This window comes from Oncorhynchus mykiss, chromosome 8, assembly GCF_013265735.2.
Source record: "Oncorhynchus mykiss isolate Arlee chromosome 8, USDA_OmykA_1.1, whole genome shotgun sequence".
NCBI classification, from domain to species: domain Eukaryota; kingdom Metazoa; phylum Chordata; class Actinopteri; order Salmoniformes; family Salmonidae; genus Oncorhynchus; species Oncorhynchus mykiss.
In genome coordinates, this window is record NC_048572.1 from 62593254 (window position 1) to 62608347 (window position 15094).

General features: G+C 40.5%; 1 protein-coding gene across 1 annotated transcript in view; it reads right to left on the minus strand.

The window, feature by feature from the left end:
• Positions 1-14513, minus strand: part of LOC110530307 (BMP/retinoic acid-inducible neural-specific protein 3) — a 94463-nt gene extending 79950 nt beyond the window's left edge. Inside the window, exon 1 of the mRNA XM_021613236.2 lies at positions 13862-14513. The gene's annotated coding sequence lies outside the window, so the exon portion shown is untranslated. The remainder of the gene's footprint in view (positions 1-13861) is intronic.
• Positions 14514-15094: the final 581 nt, after the last annotated feature.

Consider the following 15094-nt stretch of genomic DNA (forward strand, 5'->3'; position numbering starts at 1 on the left):
ATACAGTTTATACCCATACAGCATGTGTGTAGTAAAGATGTATTGGCATTTAGTCTTGGTTTTGCTTCACCTTTCCACTTGGTTTTGCTTCACCTTTCCACTTATTATGTAGGTCACTCTGAGTCAATAGCAGGTATAGGGCAGTCATCAACTTAACATCCATCTTAATCCACAGATTATGATTACAAATAGCAGCATGTCCTTCACAGATGCTGCAGGGATTGCCCTTGCGGGATATAGGAGTTGCCAACCAGGGTTTGAACTCATTGAACTAAAGACATTACATGCATCCAATGCCTTGACGTTGACGTTGGCTCCCTGATGTTAGACAAGAACCCCTCCCTGTTTGTCGCTGCCTGTTACATAGTCCTTCAGCCTCTCACACCACTGACACCACTGTCACCCAAACAGACAGAGAGGAAGTTAATAAGGGCAGGGAAGTGACATAACTAATAGAAGAAAGGTAAACATTGGATTGATATCCTTGTTTATCATTGGACACTACAAATGTCTCTGACCCAAACTTGTTTGTCAGTGAGACTATTGTTTTGCAATCTCCTTTCATTAAACAGCGATCAAATGAACAATTTCTCATCCCACAGCTGAGACCCAGACAGACAAATCATAATTCACAACGCGTCCTCCCATTCATTAACATACTTAACCTGTCTTATACCCTCCTCTCTGGAAATGCACAAAGAGTGATTACAGAGTGTGTCTTTCCACTGGAGCAAGAACAAAAGGGCTGGCAGTCTGTATTATTACCTTCGATAATAAGAGAAACAAGAAGCCATTATGGTCCCAGCCTTATCAGAATCTAAGTATCTCAATGACCTTTCTATCCGGACTAATTGCACACAATGGTTTGACCTTTCAGCATTCATGAGTATTTAAAATCTCACAACAACGCGGTGGTTCATCTACACATTCAATTTTGGGGGTGCATTTTATGTTACAGTGCTTTTATTCTTCTGCCCAGCTCTAAATGATATTTTCTCATTCAACGCTGTGACTATGAGGCTATATGAGGGCTTGTCCTCACAGCTCATTGGATGTTAGTGCTTACAAAATGCATATACGGTTCAGAAATATGTCCGTTTGATTTAAATTCTTGATTTTTTTTTTCCGGAGACAGAATAAAAGATTATAGAAATATTACTGAACAGAACCAACTACTTAATTGACTCATCTCTGCCCTGCCCATAAGCAAGTTAGCCAGTTGTTGACTTACACGCCTTCACTTCTTTTAAATGGGAGAGCAAAATACCAAAACAGGACCAGATTTAGCCCAAACAGAGGCTAAACAGAGGCCTTGTATGGGAAGACAGTTGCCAAAGCTATTTAATCGCGCTCACATTCAGCTTAATCCTGCTGTGGCTGATTTACGCCTGTAGGTATTGCGAGAGAGGAAACATGAGTCATTTAGCAAACCACTGCACAGAAGGAATAGTAAAGATGTGAAAAAAAGGCACAAAGCCTTTTGAAGCCCTGAGATGAAAGAAACTACAGACTCCAACAGGATGAGTCAATTCTCACATAGACCACTTCCCTTTCCCGATAACGATGGAACTTAGTCTTACCAGTGTTTTAATAATGCATCTTTCCTAATATGGCATAAGATGTGTAACATGCTTTTCCCAAAACACCATGCTGGGAGAACTGTCGCTAAGTGAGTCATTGAAGCATGTGTCGATACTATTAGGATTTTCAAAAAAGTTTTCTCCGTTCAAATCTTTCCTTATCATTGTAATTATTTCACAATACTGATGACGGATCAGTTCTGACGACTGCAAATACTGAGGCGGCTTATTCAAATGCTTACCCAATAAAGATGCACAAAATCACCAATTTGCCACATTATTGCGCACATGTTAGGTTACACATCATGAAATATGTTGAGACAAATTACAGACAGTAGCCTACAAGTAGCAAAAAATAATTCAAATGATTGAACATGAAATGTATTTCAATATGATTGAAATAGGCCTATTACTTACTGTTTATATTTTAATTCAGTCATCTCGGTTTTCATTTGAAGCATATTTTTATACGTCGCTTGTTTGTATCAATTGCAAAGACATTGGCAACTTTGTATTTGTAGTCAACTTTGTTCTGAAGTTATCGTGGTCATGGAGAGAGAGAGACACCATGTTTAGCAGAGATCTTCTGTGTATAAAGTGAGGTGGGAGGGCAAAAAAATCATCTAATGAGGCACTTAGCTCGTCTGAGGCAGGCTTATGCCCCGTTTACATCGTGACGTACAGTATTTCATTATGCCGTTATTTCATTATGTTCCACTACTGGACGGAGAGCATAGGATAGGGTTTCACAATGCAAGTCAATATGGAGGAGAGCCTTGTCTCTTGTCAGAGATCGCATTTATTTTGGGAGATTGCGAAATATGACCTTATTATTCAAGACAGGAGAAACATATTGTTTCAGTTGATAACAAAACGTTTTGTTTTGTTTATTTACTTTTCCCTCAACTTGTTTTTATAACTTTCTAGCAAGTCAAGCTATCTTACAGCGCAGAACTATACTGTAGCCAGCAACCTCCACCTAATAATTGTAATCAAAAACAAACGGCATTTCAATCACAATAAACTAAAATGGGAGGCAACAATAATCTTCTTTTGTGGTTTAGTAACTTCCTGTTCTTCGACAGACTGGCTGTACCAAGGGTCATGGCTAGAAGGGATCCATCTTTTGACAAATTAACGTCAGATTTGACTTTTTGTAGCAGGTTAGGAGAGCTTAGGAAGCAGGTTAGGAATGTATATGGTTAGGATAATTAGGTTAAAGTTAGGAAAATAGTTATGGTTAGCTATAATGGTAATAAAATCTGTATAAACCGGATGCAACCCGGATATACACTGAGTGTACAAAACATTAGGAACACCTTCCTAATATTGAGTTGCACTCCCTTTAGTCCTCAGACCAGCCTCAATTCATCGGGGCATGGACTCCATCGTTTCGAACGTGTTCCACATGGATGCTGGCCCTGTGTTGACTCCAATGCTTTCCACAGTTGTGTCAAGTTGTCTGGATGTCCTTTGGGTGGTGATACACATGGGAAACTGTTCAGCGTGAAAAACACAGCAGAGTTGCAGTTCTTGACACACTCAAAACGGTGCTCCTTGCACCTACTATCATACCATGTTCAAAGGCACTTAAATATTTTGTCTTGCCCATTCAACCTCTGAATGGCACACATACACAATCCATGTCTCAAATGTCTCAATACCATTTTCCTCCCCTTCATCTACACTTGTTGAAGTGGATTTAAGAAGTTACATCAATAAGGGATCAAAGCTTTCACCTGGATTCACCTGGTCAGTCTATGTCATGGAAAGAGCAGGTCATAATGTTTTATGCACTCAGTGTAGATAGACTGTCCATGAAACGGCGTCGGCGAACATGAGTAGATTACCTTGAAAACAATGGTCGGACAACTTGGACACAGTCTCCAGTTCTTATTATACCTCATTGGGCCAGACTGAAGAATACACTGAGTTTGGAAAAATTCAAAGTATGCGGCATTCGTCTCGCAACAGAGCCATCAACCGCAAGGGGGCGTTGCGATTTCACTCTATTGTGGAGGGTCCCCATTCAATTGAATTACATCCGGCGCAATTTAATAGAGTGCTTATGGTTAATGTGGATGAAGCATTCGATTTCAAGTGTTTTCAAGTGCAATGTCAAGAACGGTGGTTTTGGGAAACAGCTCAGAGATTTAATGATGCTCTTAAGGTTCTAACGATGAACATAGCCTTAAGATACTTTTGGGAAACCGGGCCCTGGGCTGTCTGAATGAAATATGTGCAAAGACGGGGATCCTATATTTAGACATGAAATCGCTCTGTCACCTCACTGCTCCATCTCTCAGAGGGAAACTTTTCTCCCCGTGTGTCACTTGCTATCATTGGCATGTAAAAAGGCTGAATAAATCTTATGTGGACTTCTGGGAATGTCAGAAACGACGAGGGAAGCGGAACCATGAATTTGCATGATTGACAAGTAACGCAATAAGTTTGAATGGGCAGAATGAGGGCAATGGATATCCAGTATTCTGTGAGTAAATGAATGTCTGTCAAGCGAAAGTGAGTGTACACAACTTTGTGATTTTATTTATATAAGAAAGATGTAAAGTTTGAACAAATGCTTCACCATCTGGTAGCGAAAGCCTTCCAAAGGCTTGAGATAGGCAAGATTTTCTGAATGGCTAAGGAGCAGCACAGACAGCTCAGACGAAGGACTGGGTCAAGGATTTCTATAGCTGCCTACTGTTAATCTTGAGAGCAGGGCCATCTTTTTGGGGGCCCTAAGCAAAATTTGGTTGTCGGTCCCCCTCTTGACAGTGGTGAGATACATAAAAAAGTAAAGTTAATTTCCTGCCATTCTACAATGGGGGCAACAAATTTAATGGTGGACCCCTGGAAGTCAGGGTCCTTGGGAACGTGCTCTGCATGCCCAGTCTGTATTTGGCCATGATTACTACAAGTTTAGATAGCTGTCTAGGCTAACTACCAATCAAGAAATTGACATGGCTAATTGTCAGCTAATTGAGTGACTGTCATAACAAGAGAAAACTGCTGAAGCACAACCAAATTTCAAAATTGCACCTGGTGTATTCTACTATTCTTAAGGGCCATCCATACTAAGGACAATAACTATAACGATTAATGATCCTTAATAATAAACGTTGGCGAGCATCCACCAGCAGAACGTTTATTGTTTATCGTTCTGCAGTACACCTGTCAATCAACTGATCAATGCATCCAACTGCACACTGTAGGCCTATTAATGAGGTGGTAACATATACCATTCAGTGCTTCAGGGTGTGTTCATTGTAATAGTGACAACTGCAAATAATACTTGAATGTAGCCTACATGTAATGAAAAATAATATCGAAACTCATATTTTAAATGTAGCAATTTAAGAACAAATTCTGCTTAGCCTGCATATCTTTTATATATTGTCATTGCTTGACTTGTTGCTCACATAGTCTGCAAGTGATTTCCTTTTTTCGAATGACAATCAATTTGTTTGGATCTTTCTTTTTCGCTGTGCTCATCTCTCTGTCTGTCCTGTGCAACCGTTTGCAATGCATCAGTGCAACAATCTTATCATCACTGGCCAAAGTGATTACACCAACATACTCTCTCTCTTTAATTTTCCCTAACAGTTCATTTGGCATAGGCCTATTTTACATTCAGCAATTAGCAAGAGCAAACCTGCTTCTCTCCACGAAAAGGCTATTAGGCACATTAGCAGGCCAGGATGCATGGGTGTTAACAGATAGGCCAATATAGCCTGACAACATAGCCTTCTCATGCGCTGTTTGCCAGTTATTCTGGCCATCTTACAGTGAGCTCTGCCTTCTCTCCTTTCCGAGCAGCCTTGCGCACCTAGAACCAAGAATGGATCAATAGAACAAGGTTTGATTAGTTGTCAATGTTTTATCATTGGATGGACCCCTAGCAATCTGGTAAGCGACCGCTTATGCAGCCAAGCCCCCCACACCTACAGTACCAGTCAATAGTTTGGACACGCCTACTCATTCAAGGGTTTTTCTTTATTTTTACAATTTTGTAGAATAGTGAAGACATCAAAACTATGAAATAACACAAATGGAATCATGTAGTAACCAACAAAAGTGTTACACAAATCAAAATGAAACAGCTTGTTGCATTTAACAGACAGTTACATGGCCTACAGCATGGTCAAGCAAGTTAATGTTTCTAACATTTTTGGATCAGTAAACAACTATTGATTTAGAACCACAGAGAATTACCTCAGTTCGCAAGAAAACAGGAGCTACATCCAATGTTCCAGCACCATTTCAACTTCAACACTTCAACATCATCAAATCACCTCTGCTTAGTCTAATAGTCCAATCAACGTAAGCTAAATACGATGTAGCTGTCCTTGGTTCTGATTTCTGTGTGCACGTGTGTGGGCGTTCCTGAAAGAAGAAAAACACGTTGACTCACCCTACTTGTAGAGCAATGCCATCCTCCTCTCTTTCATGTTGACGAAATGAGACAGTACATGTTTATAGTTTTTGTTGTCCTAGGCTACCTGGCTAAAGTGCTTGCTCACTAGTCTAACTTCCATTCATGGGCAAGGTTAGCTAGTTAACATTAGCCTTCTACATCTAGCTACATATTGAACTTCCATCTCAGGCCAGGGGTACAACAAAGTATGAATTAACATTTGGATCAGAATCGTTGTTAGAATCATTGGCCAGTACGGAGAATTAAGTAAAACAACAAATCTAAATCTCTATCTCCATCCATGGCTAATTTAGGAAAGAGACAATTTTAGCTACACCACAAGATGCAACAATTCAATGTGTTTCTGTCAATGACGTATGCTCTCATTGCGATTTGATAGGAGTGACGCAAAAATCCAAACTGTTTTCCCTTGAAACTTTTTTTTGGTGTGCCAGACCATTCACAGTTGAGCTCGCTCTGTCTCGCTCGCTCGGATGCTTTCTTATTGTTTTCATGGTCAATTTTTTTGGTGAAGCCTGGCTTTACTTGGCATCTATGAATATACGCCACTGCGCTTATGTCGCTTATGCCTGGAGCCAGCTCTGCTTGAGAGCATCACACGTCTGGCTAAGCTTTGATTCAAGAGGGAAGAAATAGATAAGCAAGTGACAGTGATGACAATCTCTCTAATCCAATAGTGAAGCCAAGTCTAAGGACTGGAAAAAGCAGTCAGCATCAAGAAGTGAAAGGAAGAGGAAGAGCATATCTACTGGTCTCTCCCTGCACAATGTATAATTCATGAAAACAAAGTCCAAGGGTATATCCTCCAAAGATCTTCCTCACCTCATGTTCTGGAGGCGTAACACATTTCAATGTTCAATCCAAGATTTTGTTAACTTTGTGGTGCAGGGCTTATCTAAAACTGTGGGATATATTTTTATGTTTTTCTTATCCCTATGTTAAATAAATTGATGACTGTACAATTCCAATTCAGCTATTGTTAATGCAAAAATTGTCAAAGTGAACTAAAAAAGCTATCTTAAAACGTTAGTTCACCTCTCTGGCAGCCCAAGAGCAATTGTAAATTGAAAGTTGTCTCACCATGATGCATAAGCCACAACCATGACTAAATGCATAAATCAATCCACATATTTCAATTATCTTATGTCATGAAGTCAGAAAGGGAAGCAATAGGAATAATAAAATAAACAGTAATATACAGCTGGATCTGCAGACATCCAGCCTGTTGCGAGAAGTGTGTCCACAACACACATGATAGTACAGTCAGCAGTATTACCCATCCAAACATACTGTGGTCCGCTTTTCAGTAAAACAGGTCTATGCCGTATACAGGCCTTTATGGAATTAAGAGGCAGTAAATATTAATTCTTTGAGATAGGTGTAAGAAGAACGTGTGCCCAATCAAAGAGGTTTCTTGGCACGGAATAAACGGTTATAAGATAATATATACATCTAATTGTGTATAATGTGTTCTCTCACCCATTATAATTCGCTACAAACTGTGTCATCAGTGACACAGTGCCTCACGAGGTCTATAATACACAAGACGGCATCTTATTTAAACTCCCCAATTTTCCAAGAGCATGCAAATCCTAATCTAACCACAGCATGTGTAAAATATTCAAGCCTTCCCTTGGTAACAATGGATCCGGGAGATAGTGAAAACCATCCATGCTGCATCATTTTCACACCAACTGCCGCTAGAGATTAAAAAGGGAAAGTGTTGGCTAAATAACATTCCTGATGGGAGATTTCCAAAGCTGCCAAGTGCTACTGGTTGACCGACGAGAGCCACTTCTCTACTCTATCAGGGAACATTATGTATGAGTGGCATCTTTTCCCATCTGGTGTACTATCATTGGACCCAAGTGAAATGCCAGTGGCTTGGCTAACAACAGCTATCCATCTTGATGTGTGGAGACCAATGGAGCACAGAGGGTTGATGTAGTACTCTTCCAATTCCTAATACCTAGAGCAGGGCAGCCCAATTCTCTAGACTCTCACTCAGTCATATTGCATGTGAGAATGGATGACAATGGCCTGTTCCCTGCTTCAAACTGCAATGGGGAAAATGACTGCACTTATGGAAAGAAGAACACAATAACCACATTCTGGCTAGGTCAAATACTGAAGATTCATTTTTGGACCTAGCATTCAGGTCCACATACTTTCAAGCATTTACTCAGAATTACTTACACAGTTCTTCATTATTATATCATGGAAATCGTAACTAAATACATTTAATTCTGCTTGGAACAGATCCTCCTCACTGGCTTGGACAATCAATATCAAGTCATTCCTTTTTTGGGGGGGGGGGGGGGGGGGGGGGGGGGGTTGAGGCACAGAGAGCAAACATTTAATCTGTGTGTCAGCAGACCCTGCAACCAAGTGTAAAGGCTTACAGCTTGTGGTCTCTGATGGCTGTCCTCCTGTCAGCGCTCAATTAAAATGCAGTGAAAGAATCCTGCTGTTGGGACTGATTGGTGGAACTTCCACCTGTGCCCAGCTGCAGCATGAATCAACTGCATCCCGTTTGCCGCCTAAGGCTACGCCCCAAATGACATCATATTCCCTATATAGTGCACTACTTTTGACAAGGACCGGCAGGGAGCCTAGTGATTAGAGTAATGGGCCAGTAACCGAAAGGTTGCTGGATCAAATCCCAGAGCTGACAACATAGAAGTCTGTTGTTCTGCCCCTGAACAAGGCAGTTACCTAACCCACTGTTCCCTGGTAGGCTGTCATTGTAAATAAAATAAAATAAATTGCTGACTTGCCTAGTTAAATACATTTTTTTGACTCTGGTCAAATGTAGGACATTATGCAGGGAACCGGCTGTCATTTGAGGCGGCAGGTAGCCTAGTGGTTAGAGCATTGGACTTGCAACTGAAAGGTTGCAAGATTGAATCCCTGAGCTGACAAGGTAAACATATGTTGTTCTACCCCTGAACAAGGCAGTTAACCCACTGTTCCTAGGCTGCCATTGAAAATAAGAATCATGTTCTTAACTGACTTGCCTAGTTAAATAAAGGTAAAATAAATGTGGGATGCAAACATGGTTGCTGCCTGGCCGCCTTTGATCCTTGACTCCAATAAATCCCTTTTCACCAGGGATAATGTGGAGTTTCCATGTTTTGATAATGGATTTCATGGTGAACCTCACCATTGAACATTAAAGGCTGACAACAACAAAAAATATTGGTGGTAGTTGAACAGTTGTTTTCAGGAGGACACTATCTCTATCAGCAATGTTTTCTGTTTACAGTAGACAGCTTTTCTTTCCTCTAACAGCAGAGGTTCTACTAGGACCCACTAAAACTACACTGTAAACCCCAATGTGCTGTCATTATTCAAAACTTTTGAGGAAACCTGTTGCACTTAATATATCTGAGTACAGTTACTTAAATAGGTTTTGTAGTCATTACTCAAACAAATAGTCACTGTGACCCAAGGGGATCAATTTTGAGTAATGCCCCCACTAAGTGCCATGCCTCCAATATAATTTCCCAGTTTGACTTGCCTTTGAGTGAATTGTACACTTACCACCCATGACTATTTGTTAGTGACAGAGACATGGTTGCTGAATTATTTCATTCTCAGTCCTGTGGCCTTCACCAATTGAGTTCGTAGGTTTGAATGTTATCATTATAATTAAACTCTTAATCACAATACATTACATATCTCACAAGGCTTTGTTTTGAAGCCTTGCTTTATCCTAACACAGTGGCCTGAAACTCATGGTTTTACAGGCCACATCAAGCCTGCAAGTAGGGTTGCATAATTCCAGTAACTTTCCCAAAATTCCCAGATTTTCAGAAAATCATGGTTGGAGGATTTCCAGGAATCTTCCATCCAGGATTCCAGGAAGACCTGAGAAATCTACCTGAATTTTGCAACCCTACCTGCAAGAGGGCTCCCGAGTGGCTCAGCGGTCTAAGGCACTGAATCTCAGTGCAAAAGGTGTCACTACAGTCCCTGGTTTGATTCCAGGCTGTATCACATCCAGCTGTGGTTGAGAGTCTCGCAGGGCACAATTGGCCCAGTGTCGTCCAGGTTTGGCTGGGGTAGGCTATCATTGTAAATAAGAAGTTGTTCTTAACTTACTTGCCTTGTTAAATAAAGGTAAAAAAAAAAAAAAAAACACATTATGCTGGCTTGCAAAGTCATGTGTAATTCCTATTGGAATCCAGACAGAGTTAAGATATCCAACAGTTTACATTTTTATTCACCCACAACCTGAATTCATAATAACAGCCATGGTTAGGAAAAGTGTAATTTTTGTGTAGCATAAGATTAATCAATCAATCACTCAATGTATATGCAAAAACATACAAAAACACATTTTAAAAATCTACCTGCAGTAAAGCATGCTGGGAAAAATGTTATTTTGTGATCATAACTTTTGTTTAAATAGAGTTGATGTGATTTCTCATTAGTTTTGAGTCAGTACCACATATACATTTGAAGTAATAATGGCTTTCATTGTCTTTGCGTTCAACTAGAAGTATTTGAGTTAAAAATGTCTTGGGGTTTAAAGTGTAGGATCCACATCCACTGTGCTTAGATCTACACATCATACCACAACTACTGTATTTGTTTTTAAAATAAAATGGTTATGTACTGTGAAAATGTTACCGCTGGTAAGGGGTTTGACTAAAGGATGGGTGACTACCACCCTCACACGATCAAAGGTCTTCCACATCATCTCCCATAATGTACTGCTTTATTACATAATCTAGACACAAGTTCATGTCCTTTGTTATCACACTGTATCTAATTGAGCTATTATTGGTACTACCCTTTTCCACATGCATGACAATTCCTCTGGGCTGGAATTTCCCCTCTTTTAAACCAGATTGTTGACTCCTGAAGTGTGTTTAATGAGTGCACCCAGTATAAGAATATAAATATGAATTCAGAGAGGAGTTCCGTGAGTAAATGGACGAACCATACTGTAACTTGACTTCAAGGCCTTGCTCAGTGTTAGCCTTTATACAGTATAGTCACGTCGACTGGCTATTCTTATCATGGGGCTAAGGTGCTTAGTCTCTTCAGTGACCCTGAAACATGCTATGTATATATAGCATATTGTGCTATTATTCCAGCCTTCTGTCATGTCTCACTGGCTGCGTCTCAAATGGCACCTTATTCTCTACATGGCGCACTGATTTCGACCAGGGTCCATAGGGCTGTGGTCAAAAGTAGTGCACTATGTTGTAGGGAATAGGGTGCCATTTGGATGCAGTCGGGGGGCTCTATTGAGGAGCCTCACCTATGAAATGGTCAACCATTGGGTTTATGGTTGACCAAATCCAAGTTGTCGGCCCAATTACAAAGGGATCCTTTATAAGCAGCCTGTGTTATGGAGTGCTGATTCATGTCATTTTCCAATTCATCCCCCCCAAAACTGTCCTTAGTTTCAACCTTGTTTGGATTTTTTTAAATACATTTTTCAAGGACTACTGTAGATAGAATATGCAGTATCCATTGCATATTCCAGTCCTTGAAAATTTCAGCCTGGCATTTCTTTTTGTCTTGAGTGCTTTAATAATTAACCAACATTGATTGACCGAGATCAAAAGCCTGTCGACCATTTTCACCCTCAAATTATTAAAACACACACGAGTTTCTTTCTTTCACTACAAACTGTTTTTCTCTTTGGGAAAAAAATCCTATATATTCTACTCTAGAGTCCTCGGTTCTGAAGTCAGATTGACATACATGCTTTCTACACTGCATGCATGAGTAAGTTAAACAAAATAAAGAGAGCAAATAAATTAGCGTGCTTCACTGTAAATACAGCTGTGCTAGGCTACTCTGCATGTACTGTACTAAGCCTGACTACTGACTAAACGTTCATACTGTACATTTTGGAGCACTAGGATACCCTTTTAAAACCTGCAAGCTCACTCACATCCACACTAGCACTACATGTCATGTTATCCCATCTAATCACATACAGAACAGTAGTTAGATAACTTGCTTCATGGTTCACCAAAGTGCTTCAAGTAAAAAAACAAGAAACTGGGTCAAGATTTCTGCATTATAACCTGTACGGTTTAGAGGATTAAATATCCCCTGACAGTAACAGTGAAAATCAATGGATGGTTTGGATGTCAAGTCAAATTAATCTCTCCTGTGATGATGTTCAATAATGAGATCAATACTTTTACTTATAAACATTGCACACATCCTGCTCTAAAAGTCTCTAAGATAGTTCAACCACACATTAAACATGCCTCAGACTGCATATTTAAAAAATGGTGAGCTCAAGAATAGCTTACTGCTGGAGGCAGATCATCTAAAATGATGTGTTGTACTCTGCTCCCTCTGTAGGTGAGAAATAGGAGTAAAAATGTCTGGAACCTGCCTCTCCCTTCCCAACTGTTGGAAGAATGAGGGATGTGAGCAACCAAAAGTCTCTCTCTCTCCACAGGGAATTTAATAAAGAAGCTGACTAGTTGTTGCTGCTTACTGGATGGATCAAACCCCTTATATTTATGTTGATTTGATGTCCAATAAAAGAAGGATGGAAATAGAGGACAAAACAGACACAACCTCCCTCAGAGACACATTGTAGTAAATGGAATCTTATCACAGTATATTTATGTTCTCTATCTCCCACCTCTTTCTTTGTGAAAAGTAAAAGTCAAGGTAGACAGACTTATTCATCACTGTTTACAGATACTTTTAACAAACACCAGGAATCCACTCCTCAAATACGAATTGCCCAGAACCAACAGCTTAATCTTAAAAAATACACTGAAGCAGCTTACACATTTTCCTCAACGGATTAGATAAAAAGGAAGCTGCTTTATATTTGGTGGAAAATGGCATTAAATACCCCCTCCTCCAATTGAAATGTCAGCATGATTCTAGTCTGCCAAACTCACGTTGTGAAAAGAGGTTTCATGAACATATGTGAAACAAAAGACTGATTGCTCATACTAGTGACCACTTCTTCCCTGCTACTGTGGTAGTGCTGCCCGTGGCCTTTTATCGAGACACATGGCCATAACTAGGAGGAAGCACTGTCCTACACACTGCCTCATCCTTTCCTTCTACCATGCCCAGGCAGAAGTCACACACAGTGAGGAGGCAAACCCATGCAGTGAACAACAAAGGCTGTGGGGTGGTTTTGTTAAATCTCTCAAGCTTTTTAGTAAAACATTTTTTTATGACTTGCTGAAAATATTTCACTTGGCCAGGAAGTGTAAAGCACTGGCCAGCATCTCAAGTTTTAATGACACCTCCAATGATGTTGCAGTGATGTCTTCAATCCACCCCCCCCCCCCCCCCCCCTCCTCTGATCAAGCTCCAATGTACTGTACCCTAGGGCTCAGGCAGTGTGAGCTCTGGACTGAGTAAGCCTAGTTAGTGATGATTACGAACTGAATGCAAATTCACTGAGGAGCATGTATAAAACATCTTATTCACAAATCCTATTGTTGCCTATACACAAAGTCAAAGTCATCCTGTATCACAGTCTACAAGGGAAATCCCATTAAATAAGAACTGTTAAAAATGACAAACAAAAAACGGGATACAAATTAAACAAGCCAATAATTCAGCATCATAACAACACAATAATAATTTAAGAAGATAATTTAAGAGTAAACTAAGCGAACATCTAAAGTTTAAAAATGACAGGTTGATAATGAATAACCTCTTTGGATGAAAACACAATCAGACAACTAACTCAACCCAACATTATAAACAATACACAACAATATATAGAGGCACATGCCGGGTCACTGTGCAAATTGTAATGTCAATACTCAGGCACTCTAATGCACAGTACTCATTTTTATAGCAGCAAGGCAAGCAATAGCATATATCTCACCCAGAATGTGAAGTGCGATCCTGCTGTTTCTCTCGGTGTGCGTGTATCCTACCAGCTAGTGAAGGTTGTCAGGACGCTTACAGTCTTCAGCCAAACTGGTGGAATGCAGCCAGCAGCCAACCGACAGCCTCCAGTCCCTTTTTCACTTGCAGCTTCCTACTGGCAAGTTACAGAGTCACTTATTATAGGATAATCCAGGCATTGTCCTCTCACTCCTATAGCCAAGTCAGTAAACGTTGGTTGCAAGTTGGGGTCCAAAGGTGCCCCTATGATCATGTAAAGTCCACAACACTACACTAGATAATAGTCAAAAACAAACAAAACTTCATTCAAAACGAAGCATATATCTTGAAGGGATTTCAGAAAGAGAAAAAAGTCAAAGGTGCCAGTGTCCCCCATGCCTCCAGGTCATAATGATAAGATATGGTGGAGCAGTCAGCAGAACCAGAATAAAATCCACACAAAATATCACTCTTCCCTTTAAGGCAACTCTCCCTTCAATAAAGAGCCTGCACCTGCTACCAAATCAGAGACATCCAATTTGCACCTTTTTCTGTGAGCCACACAGCTAAGCCTCAGCTGCCCCTGCCACAGTCATCACTCACTGTCAAGATCAGCACATCGGTTGAGCCCTAGACTGAGGAGTGCTGCTGCTCTGAGTCGGAAAGCATCTCTTTCTTTTCAACAAGCTCTGCCAGACTGATTCTTGTTGCCACACCTCCTGGCTTTTGATTGGCTGAGCTGAGAACAGAGGAAAGGGAGGAGGAGGTGATAATGCTATGTAGAGGGAAGGAAAGGGAGATGAGAAAAGAGGAGAGCGAGATAGAGGGAGAGTGGGGAGTTGGAAGGCTGAGGGTTGGGGAAGCAGAGGAGAGGATAGAACGAGCTCTGTAAGCCTGAAGGGACAGCGTGGCTAATGAAAGAGAAATGCTTCTCCCAACGCTTTAGTCAAATTTATGTGTTACAAATTTGTTGTGACTCCCAGCAAACTGAATTCATACTGATGAAGTCCCTAGTTTCTGAAGGGAGATACTGTGCATCTCCCTCTTTAAGCAATAAATCTGAAAAGTCAAATCTTGTCATCCAAAAGCCTACTATTACTTTGACGGATCAGCGTTTGAAGAGTGCATGCAAATGTGCATGTTGAGTTTTCCAGTTTCCCAGCTCCCAGGCATTCAGTAGTGTGCTAGTGTAATCAGAGAATGAGGTGTTCTGAGGCAACTGCAGTTAAAC